Raw genomic sequence first — 27,521 nt, 5'->3', positions numbered from 1 at the left:
TTTACCATGGTCAAAGGTATTTCCTCTCTCCAAATGGCATGTTAATGAGTGCTTCCACAATTACTGATGATAATGTCATTAATTTATTTTGTACAGCTTTTGCTAATAACCGTGAGCTGTTTACTTGTAATGAACCTGACTTCTCACCTCCTTCTCAGCATCTTTGGTGTTGAGTGTTATATTAAGTGGGGAAAATGAAAATGCCTTTAAATAACAGAACTGAACCACTCTGGGCATTTGGGGAGCAATAGTCGCCGGGGAGCAAAACTGACCACAAGCAGGGGGAAAGGGGCAGAGGAAAGGCTTGGGGTGTATCTGGAGGGGGACAGGGAGGACACTGAGCACAGCCTTTGCCCGTACAGTCAACACCCAAGCCCAGGTGAGAGGCACAGCAGTTTCCTTAGGGGAGAGGGAGACGGATAAGAGCTGCTTATGTGCATTCCTTCACTTGTGAAATTAGACGGTCATGCTTTTTTCTCTTAGCTTGTCGATACACATAAATGGTATGCTTATGCTTCGTGTTATGATGACGCTGACACAGCCAGTATGGAGGGTAACGGCAGGTAAAAATTGAGCTGTAGTCAGATATGCAACATAACTGCCAAAGAGATGAGCTGAGAGGGTGTGCTTGCTGTTTGTGTTTGTTCCTTTATTGTGAAATAAAACACGGATGTTTTCAATTCATGTAGAAACTATCAAACTGCGGCTCCCTTCCCTTTTTCCTTTCCTGAATTTGTGACTTCTGCTAAAATTAAGAGATTAGGACAGCATAAATCTGTTATTTAACTGTCTCAACCCTCAGAAAAAATAGTATGCTTCTCTCTTTATTTCATGCTTTCCATTAAGGATGTACACTGCTGTGGAAGGACTTCAGTAACTAGTGAATGATGACACTTCAGAAAAAATGTTTAGCTGCCAATGCAAAGATAAACAAGAATAGTGCAACTTTACTGCATTTTCCAGCTGAAATAGCACCATAGCCTCTTGCCACACCAAAAGCAAGACCCTGCAGACAAATAACCATCATGATAAGTCAATGTTGTAGAGGTGAGAGCAGGGGTTGGCTTTTCTTTTTTTTTTTCCCCTGTCACCAAATTTCCCTCTCCAGCTAGATAGCCTGAACTTGTGTGACATTATCCATCCTCACACGCAGACCAGCCACTCTCGCTCGCCTCATTATACATTCTGCTGGTGATAATACCACTGGGTTAATGCACCAGCTTTCACATCTGCAGACATCAGTTCACAACCTGATATGCCTACAAGTGAAATGAGGGTGATGGTGACCTCAGACAGATCCCTGGTGGATATTATTTCATATCAAATCATATAGTTACTCATTGATTCAGTGGGTAGTTTTTGCTTGGATGCCGAGGAATAAGGTCGAGTTCTGCAGGTTTTGGATGCTCTCAGGTGAATTCAGGCAAACATGGGGCATTTCCCAGCACTCAGAAAGTCATGAAGGAACACAGAGAGTGCCTTCTCCTACCACGGCTGGGTGCAACACTCCCAAATCCTTATCTCTGCAAGGCAGATGGACAGATGCAGATATAGATGCATAACTTCATGCTGCTCACGTACAACGCCAGAAAGAGGGATCATCCCATTGCTATGAATTTGGAGTGACAATGATAAAGTGAATTATTGGGTGAACTGGAAGCCATTGTGTGAGTCACGTTTGGTGATTCCCCTGTTTCATACAGGCAAACACAGTTCCACACTTCTCTCCACATCTTTGCTTATTATATTTATGCCATGGTGGGATGAGCTCTTTTTCATTTATTCTTTAAAAAAAAGTAACAAACCCCACCCCAAACCGCAGTTCATTGACAAGCTGCACTGAACATCAGGGTATGAGACTAACATTCGTGACAAAGCCAGACTTGGGGGTAATGTGATATTCAGATATTACTATGCAAATAACAGGTTTAAGTTCTGTCTTTCTCAAGACCCTGTGGGTGCATTGCTTTGGGTTAAAAAAATACAAAAAGGTCAAGCACCATTGAGCTGGCCTCAGAGAGTAAACAATTATTTTAAACGCCATGGTGTACTCACTTTCAACAAGAGAGCTTCTGCTTGCAAGCCATACAGTAGCATTCAAGTATTTAGGTCTCCTTAAAACTGTTTCTTCCCCCACTTGTGTTAATACAGATATTAAGCCTAATAGTATCTACTTAGCATAAACAAGAAGATAAAAATGATTTCTGTGATTGAAATGTTTGTTATTTAGCATTAAGCATCTTCATACTCTCATGTGTTTTGCATTTTAATCCACTCTGTGCTTGGTTTTGGGATTGATAGATTAGTTTTAATCCCCTGTCTAATAGTGGAGTACTGGTGAGATTTATTAAACAGGCAGGGTTTGGTACTTGGATTTAAGAGGACTCACATGCACTGTTCATGCATATTAAATTTGGGAAACCACCGGTTCAGTTTATAAAGGGCTGTGATGTCCTTTATCACTGAGTGTTTCTGTTGTGCTTCACTAGCTCAGTAAGCCTTTATATTTCTGAAATGGAACATTTTTGATGGTTCCTTCCCACTGCATAAATCTAACATTCCAGAGATACGTTTTTGACTGTTAAAGTTATTATTGAAATTCCATTCATTTTATCCTGAGTTTGTGTTGCTCCTCTCCTCCTTGGCTCGGAAGCACTGAAGGTTGGGCAAGGATCCCACCACACTTTGGGATGCGAGGGATGCGAGGGCTGCAGCTGTGGGTGCTGAATCAAGGGGCACTGGAGCCAAGGCAGATGCTCACGAATGCTTCCCCTGCCGCTTCGTTAGCAGTTTATTGACTTAATTTTGTAGCTGTGTGTGACGGAGGCTGTTGGTGTGGGTGTGTTGTGGTGTGTGCATAGACGCTGTTCTGCACTAATAGCTTTGACTTGGTTGCCTGGGACTGACCTTGCTGGTGGAGGTGGTGCTTCCAGTGATGTCTTCCTCAGCATGTGAGCTTGAGGATAACATGATGGATGTGACCGAAATGTCGAGAGTGTGCACTGGCTAAGAAGGACAATCTTGGACAAAAACACTTATTGGAAATCTTTTCTGGAGAAGCCTATGTGCTCCACTGGCTCTGGTCATTGACTGTCTCTCGGTGTGTCACCACCTCTTTCTGATGCATCCTGGTGTCCAGAGCCGAACGTCTTGGTTCGCTCTCTGCTGGAACCCACTTCCCATGTTTGCTGTATTTCAGGAAGCAAATAAAAAGTGCTGTATGGTGATTAGAATGTGAAAATGACTCCTGTGTGGGTTTTACTGTTACACTGGGAAAAGCAGAAGCTTGATAATAGTTAAAAAACCACTGAAAACTTCAAACCCGCCTAAATTACAAATTCATGCCCTATCAGTGGAAGATGAGTTGACTTAATTTGCGGTTTTACTGGTTAATATACCATTAATGCTGTAATACTAGTAATGCTGTGAGAAATGGGGGAAATTTACTTTTTTGTTAATGTAATTATAGGATTGCTATATAAAAGTTATTAACTGCAGAAGTGAAAACTAGGAAAAATGAGTTTAAATTTAACGATAAGTTAAAGAAACCACTAAAAGCTTTTTGCAAGAAGATGCTTTGTTATTGGAGGTTTGCTTCTTTAGCTAACCTCTATTTTTGATTTACCAAATAAATATGAAAAGCAGATATTGCAAATACAAGTGACAGCAGTTGTAATCACCAGCTTAGGAACTCCTGTATTTGATTAGAACACAGATAATAAAACCCAAAATCTTTCTGGAATTTTACTTGGTCATTGGGAACTGATCAGTCCTGTGAACTAAAGGAGAATATCAACACTTGGGTTTAAGATCTGGTAATGGAAGATGGCGTTTTTTATAAACTTTAACTGAAAATAAATTATGTGATATGCTGGATAATTGACAATACTTTTCTACCTCAGTTAAAGCAAATTTTTTATTCTGCATTTGACATAAAAAAAATATAAAGAAGGCAAATACACAGTTATTTGTTCCCACCCCTTCCTTTTTATTTTCTTTTTTCCTAATGCAAGAATCCAGGCAGTGACACTGCAAGGTGGCGAATTTAAACAATGATGTTTTCACATAATGTGCTTTTAGCCCTTGGAATTCATTGCCACGAGATGTTGATGCAACAAGATTGAAAATATTAGATATTTTATTTTATGGCTAACGAGAACATCCATGCTAATATATATAATTTCAATTAAATAATCAAAATTCTACTGCTCCAGGACATAAGACAATCCCTAACCAATGGTAATGGGGAGGGAACTCCCCTGTGGCCACGTTATTTCATAATTATCAGCTGCGAGGTTTCTTGCCCATTTCAGTGTGAGGATACTGAACAAAATTAACCATTTGGAGCGTGTGAGAGTAGGATACCATTTGGTTCATCAGCTTTTTGTGTTCCTCAGGAAAAACACCCGTTTGCAGTGCCGGGGTTTCGTGGGACCCTCATTTTGTGTATGTGAAATTTCAGAAAAGTCTGCAGTTACGATGTTGTCAGATGGGTAGAAAATCACTCGATATCTTTTTTCCAGTTTTCCCTTCATGCATATAGCTTTGGCAATTTAACACAATTTGTTATGTTAAAAGAGGAAAAAAAAAAGGCTGTTGTGTAAGGAGATGTCGTAGCCTCTTCTGTGTGGGTCCGTGCTGTCCCTTGCAGGCTGCCGGCAGGGCGGTGCAGGCGAGATGCGGTGTTACGTGGGGTGCAGCAGGACCGCAGGGAGGACGTGATGCTTTGGCCGAGCGTGTCTGAGAGGCTCCCTGCAATGCTCCATTTTTTAGCTGATGATCCACGATTTGAGCAAAATGAGGAAAAATATGAAAAGTCTGTACTTTTTTTGGTAGTCTTGCTATTCTGAAGTAGTTGCATTTATAAGAATAAAGTTGGCTTCAACTCCTGACTGATGGGAGGTGGTTGCTAAATTAATGCTCACAGGGGACCCTCTTTCATATCATGCTTTCCACAAACTGAGGACTTGAATTTCACAGAGCCCCAGCTGCAAACTACAATCTCCTTTAAGGCACTGATAGCCTTAGGTGCTCACTTGTCTCGAGGTATTCCGGCATATTACAACTTTAAAAAAGCAAAAGCCACATCTGGGAATGAATCCAACAAACCTAGAAGAACTTGTAGAAATGCCATATAGACATCGCAGCCCAGGTTTCAGTTTCCATCTCTATTTCCAAGGCACCCGTGGCACCATACAAACCAATAGGCGGCACATTTTGTTTTACGGTAAGAGCCACCTTCAGCTTAAATCAAAGAGGAAATGCAGTAACGTGGCATGCTATTTGTCTCATGTTCTTCCTGCCATGTGTTGGGTTTTCTGTCAGTGGTAACTGTGCATCAGCCTCCCCCAGACCTGCCTGAAACTGCTTCAGCCTGACTGCCATCAGCCCTGAAGCTCTCATTTGGGAACAACTTGGCAATTAAAAAATCTCTTTGCTTACTTAAGGTGATTTGCTGATATGTGAGTACATTAGCAGGGAAAAATATGAATGAAACGGGAACTGAACGGGAAGGTTGTGCACAGCATTTCTGCAGTCACAATTTGCCTAAGGACACAGTGCCCTCCGTGGACGTGTAACTTGTAACCGTGGGATTTTGCCATCTTCTCGCCTAACTGGACTTTCTTTCTCATATGGATTCATGTAGGACACCACGGAGTCATCAAATTACAGCAAATTGCTTGTATCAAAAGAGGTGTAATAGTAACTCATGTTTTTACCATCTTTTTTGAAAATACTGCTGGCACTGAAACGTGTGTCTATAAATGAAGAGGTGCAGCTGCAGAAAGATGAGCTACGAGCTGCACGCAGAAGGTGGTTGCTGCTCTCGTGGCGCAGCTTCCCCCACGGGTATGAGGGGTGTTTTCCCAGTCAGCCGTTTCACTGGCACACCTCTGATACTGGTTTTAGGAGGTTTCTAGCTGTTTGCTGAGCACAGACATCGAGCTGACAGCTCTCTGGTGAGAAACACGAAGGCTTCCCCTGCTCAGATCCTGGAGCATTTGAACGTAGTGGCTACGAGTTCTTCATGGACAAGGACGGGCATTGCTCGGGCACCAGCGACAGGAGAGTGGAGTGAGCGAAAGCCTACTGGCAAACCTAAGTCAGCTTATAGAGGGTGCTGAGCTGAAATGATGTGACAAGGACTTAGCTTTCACGTTTTAAATTTTTCCTGGGCTTCTGTTGCAATTAAACAATATGCGCACATTGGTAATTGGGTTCCCCCAGTGTTAGGTTTCCATTACATGAATGATACCTGCTGGTGAGGACAGCCATGGTCTCCAATATTTTCTTTTCCAAAGTACTCGTGTATGCAAAGTATGTCACTGATGTTCCTTGCTGTTTCAAATACGTTAGTGGTGCAGCTCCAAGAGCAAGTTCCTGCTTAGCACCAACACCAAGATGCTTCCCTGCTTTTCTCTCCCTCCCCCCCATGCCTACAGACATTATTTTTTCCCTTTTGATTATTTACAGAAGCTTCAGTCACGTCAGGCGTCTTCCCTGTTAATGCAGTTCTGGGATGATGTCCTCCTCCCCTGTGACCGTTTCCAGTCCTCGCAAACTGGGACGGGTGTTGTTTCAGCACATATATCCTGAACTTTAAAGGGCAAGCTCCCTGTTTTCTGCTTTTTAAGACTGCAAAAGTGCTCTTCGAGGCCCCAGTGCTGGCATACACGACCAACATGCTGCTGCATGCGCTTTCCCTCACTGGTGAATCTGGCTGCTGTAAATCTTCCAGTGTCCTCAGCTATTTTGATTAATTCACTATAACATGAAGCAAGACTGAATGATGTCACATGGGCAGAAGTAAGAAAACATCAGCTTTTAAAATAATTTCTGGCTTGCCCCTACTGTATGCCAGTAGCTCTTGCCATTTGAAGAAAATTTTTTTTGTATCCTTTTATGTAAACACATCATGTTAAAAAAGGCAAACTATAAAACGTTAAAAACCCTGCAGGGTATTAAAAATACCGGTCTCAATGCATGTGTTCATTCCTTTCACTTTCTTTTTAGATCACTAGTGTTGGTACAAAATGAGCTGAGAGAAGGAGAGAATTCTAATTAGGTTTAAAAAAGAAAAAATATGGCAGTTTATTTTGAGCGCATGTCTGCTTTGCAAAGGCATATCCCATTTCAGATGCAGGCAGAATGAATCATTATTACACATTTATCATCATAAAAATGCTTATTTGGACTTTTTTTTTTTTTTTAAAGAAAAGGAAAAAATTATAAAAAGGGCAAAGCAAAGAGCCATCTCTGAAGGGCAGTTATTGCTTGCCCTTGCTTGGGAAAAAAGGCTTTCTCAATGGGATTACGTCCCCGCTCATAACCTATCAGCCGTCTGATCAGAAATTCATAACGCAGGCCATCCATTTCCAGCTCTGCGAGGGCTGCATGATTGAATTTAAATAGGCAAATGCCAGACTTGAGCTTTGACATTCTCTCTGTCTCTCTCAATCTTTCTCTTTCCCCTGCCCTCCCAATCATAGCGCCTTTCTTCCTCCCTTTCTTCCTCTCTTCCCTCCGCACACCACCATTTCATATGAGGCTCGAGCCAGCGTGATGAGAAGTTATCGGGAAATGGAGGATGGATGTGGGGGGAGAGGGAGAGGAGGGATGCACAGCGAGGGAGAAATATTGAGGGAACTGGACAGCAGAAAATTATAAATTGTTGCTGTCATGCTTTCATTGGGACACTAAAATCTGTTTTTAAAGCCCCCCGCCTTTTTTTCCTCATTTAAAAAGAGATATTTCAGCATACATTAATAGTCTGTGTCCTTACCCCACCTGTAAGATGTCTGTGAGCACAAAGCTCCTAAGCTATTCTCTTTTTTCTGTTTCTTGCATAGCTGATAAAGATGAAAATGAATTCAAATCTGTGCGCTTTCAGTCATGGCGTTTTAGAGGTGCAAGAGATGAAAAAGCTGCCTGGTGGCAGGTGCTCACCGGGTGAGGGTACCGTCCCGTCCCACCCCGAGCCCCCACGGCAGCCGAGGAGCCAGTGGTGCCGCGGCCGCCAACGCTGCGGCGCTGCACGGGGTTCGGTGGGGATGGTGCTGGGCGCTACGGCCGCGGGATGCTGCGGGGTGCCAGCCCCGCCGGGAGGGACTTGTGCGGGCGCCAGCGGGGAGACGGGCAGGGATAATGTCTGGGCTGAGCTGGGTCTTCCAAGCAGGGCAAAAAACCTGCAGCGAGGTAGCTGTGCGTGTTGTGTTGCCTGATTTTTCTAACGAGTTTTGGCGTGCAACCCGCGCCCGCATTAGGGAAACGTGCTTTGTGCTCCCTTTCCCCAAACCCCGTCCCTTACGGAGAGAGCTGATTATTGAGTTAGGGATATTACAATGATATTTTTATTGCTTTCTTCCCCGCTGGGCCTTTTATCCCCTCTTCAGTGTACTGATGCAGTTTCAGCCCAAATCCTCACTGTAAATTGTGCTTCAAAACAAACATTTTAAAAGTCTTACTTTGTCCTTCAGAAAGCAGGTAAACACTCTAGAACCTGTAGTTTTATCCAGTGGTACTTTATTGCCAAGCAAGCGCAGGGAAAAGAAGTACCCTGAGTGCAAGAGAGCGTGTTGTCAGCATAACAGTTGTTTTCGACCTGGTGAGGCTGCGCTGATGGTATTTTTGGGGTTGTTCTTTTTCTTTCTTCCGTTTTCTTTCCCCCCTCCCCTAGAATTTAAGGCCAGAGGGGTCTTGGGCTATACGTCCTCTCTATCCATTGAGTTTTTGTCAATTACTGATTTTTCTAGTCCAAAACTAGAGTTTGTCTGAGGCTTCTGCTCAAGAAAGGCACTGAATTTGGGGTTAAAAATATCACGTGGGGAATCAACCCCTCCTTCCCTAACATTTCCCGGAGATAAATCACCCTTGTGGTAAGAAACGTGTCCTTAGTTTCTCATTTGAGTTGTCTGACTTCAGCTTTGTTTTCCCAAGGTAAAGGACACATTTCTGTGTCATGTTTATCATCAGTGATGGTTTTTCAATTATTACTATTAACTTCAGGATTCTTAAGCTGTTGCCCAACACTGGGTCCAGCACCAGTCCTGCAGCCGCGGGGTCTCTGCTCTTCCACCGTGGGATCAATTCTCCCTCCACCCGCCTTTGCTCCTCCACCAGCCGCCGCTCCTGGGTTAACCCTCCACACCCTCCCAACTCCTCCACCAGCCGCCGGTGTTGGAGAACATCTGTTTTGCACACAACCAACCGACTGGCACCAGTATGCACATACCCCTCCCGGTTGCTAAAATAAGCTGAATCCCATGTTAGCTTTCCTAATTTAACCTGAATACTATTACCAACGACTTCTCGCTATACTGTTACTTGCATCTGCTTTTGAATGCTGGCAGAAACGGAGATGAGGTCTCGTTTCTGGACGTGCCCAGAGACCTGCTAAGGATGGACGTCAGCAGTGCTGGTGTCCCAGGAGGCTGTTGGCTTAGGAGAACGAACCTGCTCTAAATCATTGCTTAATTTCACTTCAGCTTGTTAACTACCAAACTGCTAAGTGCTTCATGGTTCTTCTTCGGTAAGTTTGTCAAAATCCCTCTTTTGAAATAAGAACTGTGAAGATTTCTGTGTTTTCTACTTTATGTTTTCCGCTTCACCATCCTCATCTCGTTGTGGTCTTACCGGATGGCTAAGATTTCTGTTTTCTATTACACTTTGAAAAGTGTATATCCCCAACCCTGTAACCATTTTTCTGCTATCTTTAGCTTTTCCTCACCCACGTTCTGCTGCCCACAGCTTCTAGTTTATTTTACTTGTTACCTATTGCCCTTGTTTCCATTTGTCGTCTTGGTTTTCTATTTCAATTGCTGACTTTATATTGCTAATAAACCGAGACGCCTTTTAGCTAAAGTTGTCACCTTTCTTCATTGTCCAATTGTCTTTTTGGTCATTTAATATGTTTCTTCTGTGGTTTTGGTTGATTTCCTCCTAAATCCTTTCTTATGATCAGTTTTCAATGCTTTTTGTAGCTTTAGGAAATACCACGTACACGTACTTTGGAACTGTGATCTGCATAAGCAGGTTAAATATAAGGTGAAAGTTCCTGAAGCCCTGGCTTCAGATTTCCAGATGTGAATTATTTGGTGCTAAAACCATATATCCTTTACTTTCAGTGCCTTCAATAAAAACTTTTTTTCTTTTCCGAATGGCCTATCCCAAATTTAGAGTAGAAAAGGAGGGTATAAAACTAGCAAAGGAAACTGTTAATTAGTTAATCTTTTTGGCTGATGTGAATAGCCTTCTGCTGAATCACAGGGTTTGTTTAATAGAATAAAAGAAATAGAGGTGATAACTAGCAGGTCTCAGCACGAAGTGACTCTTACAGTATGTTATTACCATTAGAAAAAAACAAACAATGCATACCCAGGAGTTTGCTTCTTTTCTGTAGGCTGTCAAAATGGAAAAAATAAATGCCGATGAAAAACTTCTATGTTACATTACTTCTGATGAAGTCATGGCAAGCCTTTCTTTAAAATATGAAGCAAAGTTTGGCTCTTGGTAATATTTTCTGCTTTCCACAACAAATTAATTAGAGAAGATGTTTGTCAAAGATGCTAAAACTCAGATCTGGTTTACCATTTCAGCTTACATATGCTAATAATTTAACCATGCATGCAGAGAAACAATAAAGCAAATTGGGCTTCAGCTGCTTTCCAAATAACACCTATGGTTGCTATGTGCGTTTGCTATACTTGTTCTTTCTGAGATGCCAGAGGTAGGCGCGTTCCTCGTCCGGACAGCATACGAATGAATTGAGTTACAGTCTCGGGATTGTTTCTGTTCAGATTCAGTGAAGTGGGAGCTGTAACATTCGTATTCCCTGGCCCCTTAAAACATATGTATGAGAAGTATCTTGGACAGTCTGGGTGGAGAGGAGGAGTGTTTTGAATCTTGAGTAACAGGTATATAATATTTTAAAATGTAAATATTGTATCTAGCAAACCAATTCAGATTAATTATGTCTAAGATAGATATAGAATTTAAAATCTGAATTTAACAATGAAATGCAGAAGTAGAAAAATGTGAAGAGGATAATTTTAATTAAAATAATTAAATAATTTTAATTCAAAATCTTATTTGAGAGTCCAGCCATATTTGACTCCTGCAGAGACACTCTAGCCGACCATATAAAGTGCAGCAATGCCAACATTTAGGATAATTCCTTCTCAGGGGCATTGCAGAGAGTAAAGACAGTGGTGGTGGTGGAGTCAGAATCGCAAACAGGGTTTATGATTGACTGAGTGAGAGATGAGTTCAGCTTACCTGGCAAAATTCTTACTTTTGCTGAAAACCAACTGAGGTTTTTGATTCTTCTGAAAGAAAAACATCTCTTAAACTTACGGTTATAATTAGCTGGAGCCAGTTGAGTCGTTCTTCCTCCAAGATCACCACTTCTAAATCAAAGTCACGGATGCTGTATTTAGACGTTGCAGTCAACAGTTAAGAGGGATGCATTGCCGGGAACCCCATTTGAGCTATTTGCAGTTCTCAGTTTTATGGAAGCAGGAGTTCACCAAAGTGCAGCTGAGCTGTGCTAATTCTATTTCAATTGAATGAACATAAAACATTTGCCATTGATAGGCAATTCTTATCCAGCATGCTCTTCATCTGCCTGGGCATTTAAAAAAATCAAAGATATGGAAAGCAAGCACAATCTTATTTGATATCAAGTCCAAAGAACTGCATACATGTATTTATTAATTATTTACACAATCATTTTTAAACAGAGTATCTTTTTTATAAGGCCAACTTTCTTTTGTTACTTCAGTCTATTCAGAAAGTAAAAGCAGCTTGCTAAGATTGAGCTCTGGGATGGAAGTGGATTTGCAGAAGAAGTTACGATATTACCTCCCATCGTCTAGAAAGGATAGTTGAGTTTTAAATGGTCTGCAAGATTATTACTTAATGCAATTGTACACTAAGCTTTTTTAGACATATTGGAGTTTTTTAGTGTATCTAGCTTTGCGTTATTTTTGAGAATATTTTTCTTTGTATACATTTCCATGTCTTTGTATAAAAACTGGCTTCACCATATGCCATGACTTTCTAGCTTAAATATAAACTATGCAGTAGAATGTATGTGCTGTGTGTATATTTTGTATTTTTCTTTAAAGACATGGTGCCAACACCCTTCTGTATTTACAATTCCAGGAATAATCATCTAGTTTGTAAGAACATCTATTTAGTAGTGCATGAGACTTGTCAGCTAGCACCTATACAAGTAAGCTGCTGTTTAAAGGGAATGTTTTTTGTGCTTTCTTGTTTAAAGATGTAAGCACAAGAGTTGCAGATAATGCTTAATTGACTATCTGTTCTTAAAATGCCCTTCTTGATTCCCCTTTGAGAGATTTTATGTTTATTCCCTATATGATATATCTCAAGTCACTGTACAGCTGTAGGGAGGCGGGGGAGCGAGCTGTAGACAGAAGGAAGTAGGTTGAATTGCATGGTTTCATTCTCCAAATACTGAATAGTGCAATTCTTGCTGGTTGTTGACTGACATGAGTACAAACATGGGAGCAGTTTGTGGCTGGTGGTATTACCCTCCCCGATGGTGTTTCAGTTGGAAGCAACGGGTTTTTTGGTTGACTTTTATTGTGGTTATATTTGGTTTGGGACATAACACCACGAGACACTCTTCTGAGCAAAAGTTATTTCTTATTCCAGGTTTTTTTAAGCCACCTCCTACAGAGCCGTTCGCTCCTGCTTTGCCTGGTGCTTCTGGGTGGCAGCGCAAGGCTCAGCGGCAGCAAAAGAGCCGGAGGGGACCAGCTGTGGGGTGGTTTGAAATGCAGCCCGGACGCAAAAGTAGTCATCCAGTTATTTTTACAATGTTTTATTTCTCTGTATCTTTCAACAATGTCAGAAGTTGCAAGAATAAAATGGACCTATGTGTTTTCAAAAGCATCTAAGTGACTTATGAACACAAGTGCCATTGAGCTTCAGGAGGACTTGAGCTGTTCAGGACTTGTTTACACAGGAAAGTTACACCTCTTATACCAGTATAGTTCTACTGATGGATCACTCCATCTGGAATAATTGGCTTTTCTGGGTTAGTTTAACTTCTCCAAAATACTGTAAACTAAACCACTGGCTCCTTAACTGTAGTCTATAGAATTACATTAAACAGTAAAATTTATGAATGAGTCAGTTCTGTGTGGTTATGCAAGGTGACTCAAAGAAATTCCACTACTGGGTAGCAGTCTCTTGGTCCTAACTTTAAGAACCACTAAACTAAATAAAATAAAGATGTCCTTATTCCAAATTAAGGTCATTTGGGGAGTAACAACTTTGTATGTTTTAAGTTCATGCCTTCGTTTTTATTAACGTAGCCCCCAACTTGCTAAGGAAGTCCAATCAGAATTACTCTGCACCATTTACAGTGCAGAACTACACCTAAATCCTTTATGAAAATGGAAGAATAACACTAATATCTAGATGATGTAGAATATTTTAGATCTTAAAGTGATTTTGAAAGATGAGCACACTTACTCCATCTCTTGTTAAATTGCAATATTGACTATATGATTCTAAAGTTTTTAAGCAACAGCAACAACAAAATTGGTACCATTTTTCTGCATACAACTGACCATTTATGGGGCTTGAGTTTCCTTTTTTTTTTTTTTAATGTTCAGAAACCAGATTTTCCTGCTTATGGCAGCTCAGATTTATAGGATGATCTTTAGCAAAAATTTGAATATAATTCATTTTTCCCTAACAACAAAGTCTTTTAGACTCTGAAATAATCTTCCCTGAAAAGGCCTAAGAAGGAGCAAGTCTCATCACTGAGATAAATTAAATGTCTTCCACCATATCACTCTCAGTTGTAACAAGTGGCGATTTGGCTATTTATTTAACGATCCGTAGGCTTCCTCATGTGTCCTTTGGCTGAAACCTGGCATCTTCTCCAGGACTTCTCTCTTCTACACAGATCTGCCAGAAGTTGCTTGTGTGGGAGTCTCCTGTAAACAAGATGATTCTCCCTAACCAGGTTGCGCAGATTCTTCAATACCCCGTTTTCCCAGTTTTCACCTTCCAGACTTCTGTGCCAGTTTTCCTCCAGGGCTGCTACATTTGGACTCCTCTTCTCTGCAGCTCTCACTTCTAATTCAATTCTCTGTGGGGCTGAAATCCCAGCTGTGATCTCTACTTTCATCCTCTTTGTTTTCTACAACGATAGAGTACGTCTGGTTGCAAATGAAGAGGAGGTAGCATTTCCACGATTATCAGATCTGGACTGCTGCTGGTGTGTATTTTTCTGCATAGATGATTTTGGCAGCATTCAGATGATTGAAAATGAAGACCTTACATTTCTGTGGCTGCAGTGTAGTCTTGGATATGCTGCCACATTCTTATTATTAGCACTCTAAAAGTATTGAGAGACCACAGGCAAGATCAGTGTTTCACTATATAGACACCTGAACTTGTTTAACCTACAATTTTTGTTTATTGAAGTGTGTGCCAAAACTCCCTGTGTTGAGAGGAGCTAAAATTTCACTCCCTATCTTGTGGAGTTTTAGTTTAAATAGCTACAACAGATGAGCCGTGGGAGAGGTGAATTACCATCCTCGCTCTACAGAAGTATTAAACAACCGTCCGCAGCTCAGGAGGCAGCTGGTGGCATGCCCAGAGGTTGGACCAAGACCAGCATCTTCGCCATGGGGACGCTGGTCTTCTGTAACAGTTCTACGCTAAAAACAGAGAACTAACAAAAATCCAAACCCTCTTCATAACTTTTAATAGGACACATGCAGAGGCTTCATATATTTAGGTATTAGGTTTTGAATGCTAAAAGCTTTGTGAGCTGTTTTTTAATAACTGAGAATGATACTGCTTAGAAAATTTAGCAGATAAGTCCTGTTCCGTACAAAACAATCTAATATTCTGATTCCCAAAAGAATGCCTTACAATGCACCCTTATATTTGTTATGGATATGTTAGTTACGGGATTTTCTTTTTTTTTTTTAAGAAGTTTTAGCTGTTTGTTGGTTGCTATTATGTTTGGAGAACAGGAAGAGGGCAGTACAAGAGAGTTACAGCAGAAACACCATAGAGGTGCAGAGTAGCTACAGGCATGTTAGCTCCCTGCGGTAGGGATGTACAGCAGTTCTGAGGTATGGAAATTGGAGCTGCCGAGACTGGAAGGCTGTGTTACCGCAGCTGCCGCTTCATGCTTTTCTTGTACTCTCCTCCTGCCCTTGTTTCCCAGGTGAGGGTTGCTCGTCTCCAGCCTTTGCCTTTCTCAGCCTTGCCAGATCTTCAGTCTTTTGTTCATTTAATCTTAACGCCTTGGCTTGGTCTCTTGGTCTCTATGGAAAGGCCTTATTTCCATGGGAGTGGAGGAACATGGCTTCCTACCCGGCAGATTGTTAACCTTCGCCCTCCTCCATCCTCACCTGGGTGTCATCTTCTGTTTGGGCCACTCAGCACCTGGAGGTGAACAAGTCAGCCTGGGAGCTCCCAAACCCTTCCTGGTCTTCATTGTGGCTCTCACGCTGCCATCTCGTCCATCAGGGGCTGCCCATTGAAGATGAAGACCATGGGGTATTCTGTTATGGGCTCACTACTTCATGTTTTGGTGTGGTCGTTCGCTGATTGTGATCTGCAGATGGGCACATCCATGGAATTATATATTGAGAAATGAGAATGTGCTTATTCTGCATGCGCTCATAACCCTAGCAGAATTCAACGGCAGGTGACAACCAGCACCTTCTCCACCTTCTGTCTGTCCAGTACAAAAGCTCTATGGACAACACAGCCTCACAGCCAACAACTCTCAAGTGTGTTAGGTACCAGAAAGGCCAGAGAAGCAAATTTTAGATGAATAAAATGTGATATCCAGAAAATCCCAAATGGCAAGAGAATCCTTTAAACAGTTTAAAGAAGAGGTGCAGAATGAAACACGAGGCAGGGCAAACACCGCTGTGCTTTATGTGGGAGATAGGGAACTGATACAATCCGGTTACATAAGAAATAATTTTGGTTGTTGTTTTTATAATTGTGTTTTTGATGTCAGTTCAAGAGGATGTTGAGTGTTACTGTGAGAGCTGCGGGGGATTAGAAACCCTCAAAACCCGCTCTTCTCTGGATGCCTAACTTTCCCTGGGTTTATAAGGAGAAATAATACTTTTTATGGGATCAGCTGGTAGAGCTGAAAAAAATTGGCATGCTATTGAGATCAGAGTTTGGCAATCAGTTTTGAAAATTGTATTTTTAAATCCAGTAGAGTGTTGTCACGGTTCTAATACTCTAGTTACTTAAGCTTTACCACCTGAAGGCTGAGCACAAGAGCTGCTTAACGCAGTCCTCTGAGTCTCCACACCTTTGATTTTACCCTGAAATGTTCGGATAGTCCAACCAAAATAGGAAGCATCACATTTGTTGCTGTTATTATTACTTACAGGAGGGATATGTTTAAAAATATGTATATGCAAAAATGGTCAAATACTTCGTAGGCAAGTCCAGCCATATAACAGCATTTTGATAAAAGTAAGTTTATACTTTGGGCACAGAGGAGTTATGAATATCTGTAAGTTCAGATGCTGATAGGACTAGTTTGGCTGCTTTTGATGATTCACAAAATCAGAATGCCAGAAAGGGAATAACTGGGAGGGGTCAGCGAGGCATCTGGTTTGCCTCTTTGTCCAGCTATCAATTGTAATTCCTTGTTTATATTTGGCACTATCAAAAATCTGGATTTCATTTCCCTGTCTTAACTGACAGTTATCCCTTTGCTCTGAAGCAATGCGTTTTGTTTGTAATTTGTTACCACAAATGTATGGCGACATTCTGTATTTAAACCTACTTTGTATGGTGATGCTCCACACTCACTCTTGCTAGTTTTGTGATCAGGATAGAGTGGTTTAAAACAGAAGTTACAAACACGTTCAGACATTGTTTGGACAGTGATTTCAGAATGATCGTCCTAAGTGCACATGAAGCACTTTGAGTGACTTGATGGTTTTTGATGCTGCCGGTGAGAAGCAGCACTCGATGTACCCCTTTCAAAGCTTTGGGTCACACGAGCGAATCCAGCTGATCTCTGCCCACGGGTCCCCCCGACGTTTCAATCCACGGCATGCCACCCAGCCTCTGGAGGAGGAGGTGGCACAGCAAGCACGGCCGTGGCTCCTGCAGTGCCGGCAGCGGCGTCCCAGGGCTGGCGGGCAAATACTTCAGCCTGGGGTCCTGCTGCCGGTGGAGGTGCCATGGGATGCGCAGGCTGCTCCGTGGCACGTGTCCTGTGAAAACCACGGAGAGCACTAGCCAAGGAAGCTGCCGCGTCCCCCCCGCCCCAACCCATCTCCACCGCATGCCCAGAGGCCCTTTGTCCCCTCCAGGTGTTCTGTTCTCATTTCAGATTATACCTTCTTTCAGAGCTGCTCTTTGGTCCCCAAATGTGCAGGACCGATGCGATCCATTCTTTCAGTATATGTTGACAGTTACTTGTATTTCATCACATTACTATGCATCGATTCCTGCTGTCATCCCAGGTCTTCCCAGCAGCTGACCACATTAACCTTTTAGAAGAATGGGTTGTCTCTGAATGCGCAGGAAAAACCAGTTGGCTTGGACAGCTAAAGTATTGCTGTAGCTCTCACGTTCTATGAAGAATTCTCTCAAATCCCTCCGGTAGCCGATTTCATGGAATCCCTGACAATAAACCACCAAGAAACCAACCAACCCCCTTGGCTGAGTCCCGTCAGAAGCAGCCCTTGGTTCTGCCAGTCCACTGTGGACTGCTAAATTGTATTCTGTATTTACCTTGAGGATTTTATTTATCATTGATCACCACTCCCAGTGATGTCTCCAATGTGCAGTCAGCTGCTTTGCTGCAGAAAATTAATAATACTTGAGCCTTAATTATTGTAGGTACTCCCCTGGAAGCAGCGGCTGCAGGGCTCTGCCCCATGACCCGAGTGTGTGCGATACGGACTCTCCAGCCCCTACAAAAATCGAGTTTAAAATGCCTGCCCATAAAAACCGATTCAGAGATGGTAAAATCATCTGAAAGAGCGGCTCAGCTCATTTTCTATAAAATTTGATCTGTCACGTGCAAATGTACATCTTGGGGTCGCTGTGCCGCCCGCGCAGCCTGCCCCTCGGCAGGGACGCCAGCTCCCAGGGAGCCGCACCAGTTATTCTGATTTTGTTCTGTAAGTCAGCTCGTGTGGGAGGAGGGTGGGTTGTTGGAGGAACTGGAAGGTGAGTTTGTGGGAACTGAGATGGAGACGAATGCTAGATTTTTCCACCCACATCTATCTTTGAGTTTTGCCTTTCTCCACAGCTACTTGTAAAGCTAATGAGAACCCAGAGATGCAAAACAGCTCCGTAGTTTGACACCCTTTCACACTGCTCTTGTGAGGATGGACCCACGTTGCAGCGGGTCCTTTTTTGTTTCCATCTTGTAATCCCTGTTATCCAGCACGCTGGGGTTTTTTTTTAAGCTCTGCTCAACATCTGATGTAAATGAGAAGCAGTGCTACTGGAAAATGTTTGGGGAAGGGTTTTGTCCCACAAGGCCTGCCACTGGCCACAGTCTGACCTTCTCCAAGATGTTTCACTCATTTCCTATTTTCTGACCATTTGCCATGGGGGAGAAAATAATTTTTATTTTTCTAAACCAGATTTTATTTTTGAAAACAGTTCAAATAATAAATAACAACCTATTAACCCAGCATGCTTTAACGCTCCGAATCTTAATGTAAAGACTACAGAGAGCACAAACATAACATTAAAAAAAGCGTGCACAGTTATTTCTCCTGCCCAGCGCCTCTCCCCCATAGTGCACGCAAGCTGTCTCTTTAATAATGCAAAGGAGCAGTAAATTTCAAGCTGAGGATGGGCAATAACAAGGAGAGTTATTTCCACAATGCCCCAGTGTCAGCCCCTGGCTTAGGAGCACACCTTATTAGTTCTAACAGGCTGGTTAGCATCGGGTCACCTCTGCGGCTCCGCTCCCCAGCAGGGTCACCCGTCTCCAGGCTATATTTGGGGAGAGGGGGGAGGGAGATGATATTTAGAGATTCTCTTATTGCCCGGCGTTTTTAGCACTGTTTATTTTTATTTACACCCCCCCCTCCCTTTATGCCTTGCCTTTCTCTTGCCCTCTCTCCCACCCAGTATATCTTTGCAACCTGCATAAATCCCGTGTGGTGGGTAAACCCCTCCCCTGCGAGAGCAAATTAAAGCAGAAACCACGTTACTGGGGGGGTTCATCTGTGTTTCTTTCCAGAAGAGAAATAATTCAAATTAATCAGGCTGTGTTTGTGTATGGACAAATAACAAAGTGCATTAGAAATTTTTAATGAAAGCAAGCCCAACATGGTTGCACTCCCAATTAAGCATGACTGTAGCATGACTGTCCGAAATAAAACGCGCGCGCGTGCGTGTGTGTGCGCACGCATGAGATGGGCAATGCTAAAACCCTCCCTCTGTTTTTAGGGGCCACAGAAATTGTATTTAGGATCGTTCCTTTGAAGCAAGCTAACCGAAGTACCTTTTAAAATGAATGTTCATTTTTTCTTAACTGAAATGTATGAAAAGCTGCACATTATGGAAATGTACATGTGGGGTTTTTATATGTCCCTATCTCCATCAGCCCCCTCCCCCACCCGCCAGTTCCCATCCAAAAATGAATGCAAAGAAATACTATTAGGCTGTCTGGTTATGTATTTTTTATGAGGCCATACAAGACACTGCCTGACCTCGTGCAGCTCATGTTATAACCACATTGAAGATGCTTTTCATTTGGGTTCTGCTTTTCAGCCTGGATGACCTCTATTAAATAAAAAAAAAAGAAAAAAATGGCCTAATATGTGACCCCTGGGACTAGTCGCTTCAAGGATTACATTTAATTCATATGATAATATTGAAATATAATGTTTCTGTGTCTAATGTTTTGGATGTTTTTTCTTTCTTCTTTATTTCAGGGACCCTTTGAGTCTTGTCAAAGATTTTTTCCTTTTTTTTTTAAATCTGTTTTGGGGGGAGGACAAGTAACTCGTGCGCGGTGGTCAGATTCTTAAAAATCACCTTTCTTCCTTTGGAAAGCAGGCGTGAATACAAAAGACCGCTCTTCCCACTGTCTTTGAAGGAGAAGAAGAGAAACAAAGGCAGAGAAATTATTTTTTATAAGAAAGCGTGTCTGCCAAGAGCTCGTCAAAATAAAGAACCACTCTTTGTTTTGGCGTTTGCTTAACCAGTTGATAAGGAGTGACCTGCTTTCCTCCGCTCCCCGCGCAACCTGGCCGGGGGGGCGCGGGCAGACCCCCCTTTACCTCCTTCCTCGCCTCCAGCTCCCATTGTCTGCCTCGCCACCGCGGCAGCCCCTCCGCTACCAAATACACACATATTTACTGTACAAACCCACCCGCAAACACTGCTTCTGCGCTTGCTTGTGTCGCCCCGGCATCCGAGCAGCGCAGTCCGTGCTGCTCGAACGTTTGACAGAGCATCCCAGCATTTCTGATAGACAACGCATATTTCAGGGGTTTATAACTTCTCCATAAAAATGTACTCTGGGATGAAACACGACTCGCGACGGCTCAGCTTAGGAGCAAATTTGCTTTTGGCAATTGCAAAAATAAATTTGACCCTTCCTAAATATTCTGCATGCAAAAAAATGTTTAATAAAGTACATTTTTTTCCCCTGATCCTCTCACTGAAATCACGTTCTGAGGTGTACAGTGGAACTCAGCAATCAGTCAGCAGTCTGATCCGAGACCTTGTACTGGGAAGCAACGAAGCCCTTCATCATTCACGGTAACGACACGTTTGTAAAAAAGCGCCACATGTACGCGCCACGTATTTTCAGCAAGCATTGAATGCGAGGTTGTTAAGAAGTGGCTGCGACGCACACGGCGCCGGTGGGTTTGGTGCAAGGGATTTTCCCCCTCGGAGGAGCCCACGCAGTCTGTTGGCAGCCTGTCTGCGCTACACCGGCTCACAAAAGCCGCGTCTTTTTAGAACAATAGGCCTGCGCTCCTGGAGACCCAGTCCCGAACCACGGGGACGCTACTTCTGTGACATTTTTGCAAGGGGGTACGCAACTCCGATTACGTTTTTTCCTCCCCTGTCACCGGAGCTACGGAACGGTGCGATCGATTTGTGCAAAAAAGACACCCGGAGCGTACCGGCCGGGTTGCGGCGAAACAGCCCGAGTGGGTAACGTGTGGTTAAGGCTGAACCTGGCCACCCCACCATCGTAGGGGCTCTTGCAAATAGAGCTGCACGCTCCATAAACCCTGGCCCCGCTCGGGCGTCTGCGCGCACCGAGGAACCGGAGGGCAGGTTGGGGCTGGAGTTCGCACATTAACGCGGAATGCCATTGCGTTTATTTGCGTCATAGGCTGAACCTTGACGGTTTTTGGTGAAAATCTAATTAGCGGCACGCGCGCCGCCCGGCGCGCGCCTGCGTTCCGCGTGTATGCGCGCCGACGTTTTGTGTAGGATATTCAAAAAAATATACTGGCTTTTGGTTCCCTTTTGTAAGGCACGAAGCTGTGACCCTCCCCTCCTCTCCTCCCTCCCCCTGTAGCCCCAGACTTCACCATGCCCTGACTGCTAGCTTAACATGGAGTTGTCTTTTTTTTTTTATTTTTTTCATAAACCCAGTCACAACACGGGGAGAGGAGGAGGAGGAGGAGGAGGAGGAAGAGAGAGAAAGGGAGAACTAAAAACCCTGCAGGATGGCTCTCAAAAAAATTCTGGCGGAACCAGGGGCAATTCCTCGGAGCGCGGGAGCCGGCCGCGGAGGTAAGGCAGCGCGCCCCCCCCCAGCTCCCCGGTGCCCCCCCCGCCCCCCGTCTCCCGCTCCCTCTCTTTCGGGTTCCCGCCGGCGCGGGCCGGGAGGGCGGGGGGCGGGCGGGGCGGACACCTTCGCTCCTCCGCCGCTTCAAGCCAGCTGGGAGCGGCGCTGATGTGAATATGCAAATGAGCTGGCAGGGCTGCGCCGTCACACGTGCGGCTCCCGCCGTCCCCTCCCCGCCGAGCGCTCGCCCGGCCCGCGCCGCGCCGCGCGTGGGGGGGGGGGGGGGGGGGCTGCGTGGGGGGCCGCGGGTGGGTGGGTGTGGTGGGGGGGGGTGTTACGCGCGAGGCGGGCGCGGGCAGCCCCGCGCCTTCCCCGGCCGATTTGCATGTGAAAGTGTCGGAGGTGCGAGGGCCGGGATTAGCGCGGGGATGACATAATAACGCGGGGAATTAACTGCGGGCGGGCGCTGCTGCCGGCGGGCCGCGGAGGGGGGGGTGGGGGGGTGGGCTCTCCTGCCTTTTTTTTTTTTTTTTTTTTTTTTCCCTTTCCCCGCGCGGCTGATTGATGTCAGAGGCTAACAGGATGCATCTTTGCGTTGCGGCGGTGCTGATGATGATTGCGATGATTATACTTATCATTAGTGCCAAATTTAAATTTTAAAATGGTCAGCGCCGGGGAGCGGGCGGTGGTGCGGATCCCCCCACCCCCGGCCCCGGGAGAACTTTTTTGTGTTTAAGAAAAAAGGCAGCACGCAGGACTCAGAAAATCGGTGATTTACGAAATACGGGGGTCGAGTTACAGAGATTTTAACGCGGTCCCGCTCTTCTTGCGACTATACGCTGAGACAGGCGAAAAGATGGGAAAGACGCTTTTGTTATTAAAGGAAAAATCCTTTATTGGAGGGATGTTTTAGAAATTTACAGTCAATGAAATTTAATTTTATCCTTTGCCTTTTGCTTTATCCACATTTTAATAAAACAGCCATAAAGAATAAAAGTACCGGAGTGACTGCTGAACAAAGCAGATCTCGGGCGGTTGGTTGCGAGCCTGAATGGGGTTTAAAAATCGTGCCTGCGCGCTCTGTTCTGCTCCGAGCTCGGGCTTTAGGCAGCACCCCCGGCGTGTGTGCAAAGGGGCCGGCCGGGGGAGACGTCGCAGGTGACACCACGTACAAATTAATGGCAAGATTAATACTTCATATTCAGTAGACACAAACTTTCTGATAATTTTTTTCCCCCTGTGTTTGCCTAACCTGATAATTTGGGGACATCTGATAAAGTCTTAACGTTTATACGCAGTTGTTCTAGGGAGAGAGGACAATTGCCGGAGAGGTTCAGCGCTGCTGGTGAGGCCAGCCAGCACCCCGATGTGGAAGTGACCGCTTGCAAGTCTGCAGAACATCGCTTAACGTTAATTCACTGGGGGAAAAAAGAAAAAGAAAAAAGCAAGGCAACTCTATTAGTTTTTCTTGGGTATTACCAGGGACTTTAAATGGATATACTAATGGGATAACTGTATTCACTAGATTAATAAATAAATAGAGAATCCCTAATTCTTGCGAGGGGTGGGGCTGGAGGAAGCGGATGAAAGTGACTCGCGGTTAACTGAATAAAAATCCTGCGCTGAAATTGCCTGATTGATCATACTCTAGTGCACTAAGAGACAACAAGACAACTGAAAGGAGAGGAGGGAAAAGGCGAGAGCCTCAAGAGAAGGAGAGCAGCGTAACCCTATTACAGCCACGGGCGGGATGAACCCACCCGCCTGTGTGCCCTGCTTTCCAAAACAATGCCCACTGTCACCACCTCCCTCGTTCCCCTGCCACCGAAACGCCACGCTTGCCTTCCCTTCCCAGAAATCCCAACTCGTCAATGTGTTTTTTTTTCATCTCGGTGTCTGCGTTTCCGAGCTTTCCCTCTCCGCGGACGCGGGCCCGTCCCGAGGTGCACGCTGGCCGCCGGCGCTGCCGGCAGCAGGGGTGCGGGGGGAGCAGGGACGCCGCACCCCCAGCCGCGGTTAGTACCCACGTGAAGGGAAAGCACGAGCGGCGTTGTACCTCTCGGGACAAGCCCGACGCGACGGCGGCGTCTCGGCCACCGTTTCGGAGGCAGCCCGGGTGCGTCGGGCCCCGGCCGTCGCCCACCGGCACCTGCGCCGCGTGCTCCCCGTGCACCTGAAGCACGGCGCACGCGCGTGCACGGCTGCCCCGCGCCTCGCTCCTCTGTGCCAATAAAGAAGAAAGGCAGGGATGAGGATTGTTGCTATTGATCTGCCCAAGGGGATCATTAGGCATCAGTATCAATCTACAAATCAGTGGGCCTGTGTTACTTGCTTGGGCAGTCATTGCCAATTTGTTCCTATTAGATGGCCGAGCCCGGAGGTGTTTGATGAGCAGATTGGGTCTTTATCTCGGCGCTGGAGAGCAGGCAGGCTCGCGGGGAGACACTGGAGCTTTACAGGATTTCTGGTGTTTGTTTGTTTTCTTTTGCTGAAATCCGGCTGCCTTTTTACTGCTCTGTAAAGAATTTTGTGCGGGCCGAATATGCTTTTGCTTTATATATGGTTTTTCATACCATCCTATTAAACATATTGAGAGTTAAGGAGAAAGTATTTTAGAATAATCCCCTCTCTTTTATTCGGTATGTTTACCAGCAGCACTCCCTATAAAAATACATATTCATGCCAGATTCTTTTGTTATCCTTTCCAGGTCAGACCGAACATTGGGAACGCAAACAATTTTTCTTTTGCTATCCCAGTGCCTCTTCCTTGGGATTTATTTAGTTGCTGCTGGTGAGGTGACCGTTCTTGCAGTATTTTCCCCTGTGATTTAATTAAACAAGCCAAAAATTAAAGCTTGCAGACCATATTTTATTTGAAAGCATTACCTACATTTTTGTTCTGAAACGGTAGCCCCAGCTTTTTTTGCAGATACCCACTGGCTAGCAGTCCTGTTCTGAGGGTGGCTGTACTGCCTGTCTGAGAACAGTCTGTCTCATCTGCATATTTACTTATTTTGTATTTTTTAATGCTATGCAAAACGAAACAGCAACAAAATTGTACCATAACAGGAGGACGTAAATTAATGGCAAAAGACGGATTAAAACAGTTCATACGAATGATCTGATCTGACATCAATGCCTTGTTATTTAATGCAAACCTTGATTTTCAACTGTTTCGTCTCACTCCTGACACAAGCATCGTGCAGTTTAAACATCTGTCCAGCCGTTAAAGACCCTATTGATGCTTGGTTATTGGATTTCTAATTTTCAGGTTTTGTCAGTGGGTTTAACAGACTATATGAGTGTTTATAATTTCTAATGAGTTTAGTCTGTAATTTGCGTCCATTACCTGTGACTGTCAAATCACTTTCCCAGTACTCGGTCTGTAAAAATTCAAAATAAAGAAATGCGGATTTCTAAATAACCTAAAATATTTGTCATATCTTTTATATACAAATGTATGTGCAGTAAACAGAACTATACATTCTTATTCTGTTTGAAGATCAAGACTGATTTTAATCCCGCATATCTGCTGCAATCACAATATATTACCCAAACCCAAGTTTCTTTGAGGACTTTTTGGATATATGTCATTATTTCAATGGAGATAAAATAGTGTATGTTTTAGGATACTGCAAGGCTGATTATTGCTGCCTGATTAGTATTTGATCAAATTCTATCTTTTTTTTTTTTTTTGTCCCTGAGACAATTCAGCTCCTCCACACGCAGAGGCGAATTCGCCTCATTCTGTCTGACAAGTGTTTTGTTGTGGAGCGGTCGATCATATCTGTGTAAACATGCATCTGCTGGTGGATAGGGTTGGAAGCAGAACACTTTTAATTTATCATAAACTTCATATAACTCATTAGCTTTCATCTTTACATTGCATGTATAGAAATGAATTTGGAGTGTACTCAGAGAGAGGCTTTTTTCTGAGGAGTTTGCTGTACAAATATTTATGGACCTTTTGCTTTGTAGTACAGATTCCAGTGGAAATAGCTATCATGCGATTAACAGCAGATTGCAACTTAAGGAAGAGGTTGCCAAAAGCTATTGTTTATTTAGTCGCGTGGCATTTTGTATTGAAATTTCTTTTGCTACTATTTGTAAAAATTCACGACTCTCTTGGGAGGAGAAATCAGGATTTTTTTCCTATACTCCGGAAAAAAAAAAGGGGGGGGGGGAAAGCCCCCTTGAAAATTAGATATAAGTATGTTTGTAGGTATGAGCATAACTTTGTAATCACGGCATATTCTGCGTATTTTCAGTGAAGAAGGCTTCTTGTTGCCCGTTCAGAAAAACACACATATGGAGATTTTATTGTGGTTTTTGTTTTAAAGATAATAATTTGTCTCTGAGTTCCAGTTGTTTATGTTTCTGTCTATATCTCTTTCCTCTCCCCTGTTTTATTTAGTAAGGTTTCATCTGTGAAATTTCTCCATGAAACAATTGATACATTCTCAGCACGCTGCGGCGAGGGAAAAAAAGCCCTTAGATTAATGGTCAGTGTCTCATACACACAAATTTGTGTTACGATACTACCGAGAAGCTGCGAATTACTGACAAGATCTAGAATAATTCCTAATGCTGTCGAAGGCTTCATTTTCTCCTCCGCATGATGGATGAGGCATAAGAAGTGCTTTCTGAGATCGTTAATGTGCATCATTCTGTTAAGTGTTATTAAAGTCCGTCTGTCTTAGGCAGCAGAAACAATATCTTATCCCTTATTTTGCCTCTCTCTTCGCTAAACTGTAACTGCAGCCCCTGTCTTTTACTAATGTGGCCTTTTGTTGGTGCTCTTCTTTTAATGGCTAGTTTATACCACGGCATTTAGGTGGGGTTTAGGATTGTATTTTTCCTTTTAGGCAAAATATTGGCTTGTGGCATGGGAAGGAACACCCAATTTCAAGATTATACTCTCTGTAACCTGTAGATAATAACAAAGCCGCGGAGGATCCATACCGAGCGTTACACTGAAGCTTAGAAAATAGGATTGAACTTTTCTTCGGAGGCTGTGCCTGCGAGAAGGAGCCGGTCTGGCCGCGCAGCCCTGTCCGCTGCGGCTGAGCCGAGCGGGCTGCCTTCGCCCGGCGCCTTCTCCGCCGGATCCCGCTCCGGGGAGTGACGCCGGGGGTGTGAAATAACACCTGGGAGCGCACGCGGCCACTCGTCTTCCGCCCGATTAATTGTTCAAAAATCCGGGAATCGCTGTCCGAATCGAGAGCAAGCGTGATGTCTGGCTGGGAGGGAAGTTAGGATAGAGACGGTGTTACAGGCGACCGAAACTTGTTCTCTTTGGGCAGCAGGAGCTGCCCCGTGCCCTGGTCCTCCGGGCATCGCGCCGTTCCCTGGAGCACTGCCCGCCCCGGGCCCGGGGGGTAGGCCAGGTACAGATTGCAGATGGATCATATTAAAGCAAAAGTACTTCTAACCAAACAGAAGAATTCACTTTAAAGGTTTTTAACCTTTCTTAAGAGCCAATTTTTCCTTAAGCCCTGTGATAATAAAATACAATATAATTTATAGAGCGCTTTCCATGGGTATGCATTCCTCTTCTTTTTCTTCCCTTTTTTTTTTTTTTTTGTACAGTCAGATAAAACATATCCAACAACTGGGATGATAATCAAGAAAAAACAAAAAGCAACTGATCATAAAGCCATTTAGAAATGTAACATTCCTTTTAAAAGAGACTCAGACATACTTGGAAAGCCTCACTTATATACTTTTAATAGAATTATAGAAGTGTGATGCACAGCTG

General features: G+C 43.9%; 1 protein-coding gene across 1 annotated transcript in view; it reads left to right on the top strand.

The window, feature by feature from the left end:
- ZFHX3 (zinc finger homeobox 3) overlaps positions 1 to 27,521 on the top strand; it is a 665,450-nt gene that overhangs the window by 98,577 nt on the left and 539,352 nt on the right. The window contains exon 2 of the mRNA XM_069793179.1: positions 21,628 to 21,768. The gene's annotated coding sequence lies outside the window, so the exon portion shown is untranslated. The remainder of the gene's footprint in view (positions 1 to 21,627; positions 21,769 to 27,521) is intronic.

This window comes from Haliaeetus albicilla, chromosome 10 (genome assembly GCF_947461875.1).
Source record: "Haliaeetus albicilla chromosome 10, bHalAlb1.1, whole genome shotgun sequence".
Taxonomy (NCBI): Eukaryota; Metazoa; Chordata; class Aves; order Accipitriformes; family Accipitridae; genus Haliaeetus; species Haliaeetus albicilla.
Note: the sequence above shows the minus strand (reverse complement) of the source record. Positions and strands in the feature narration are given on the sequence as shown.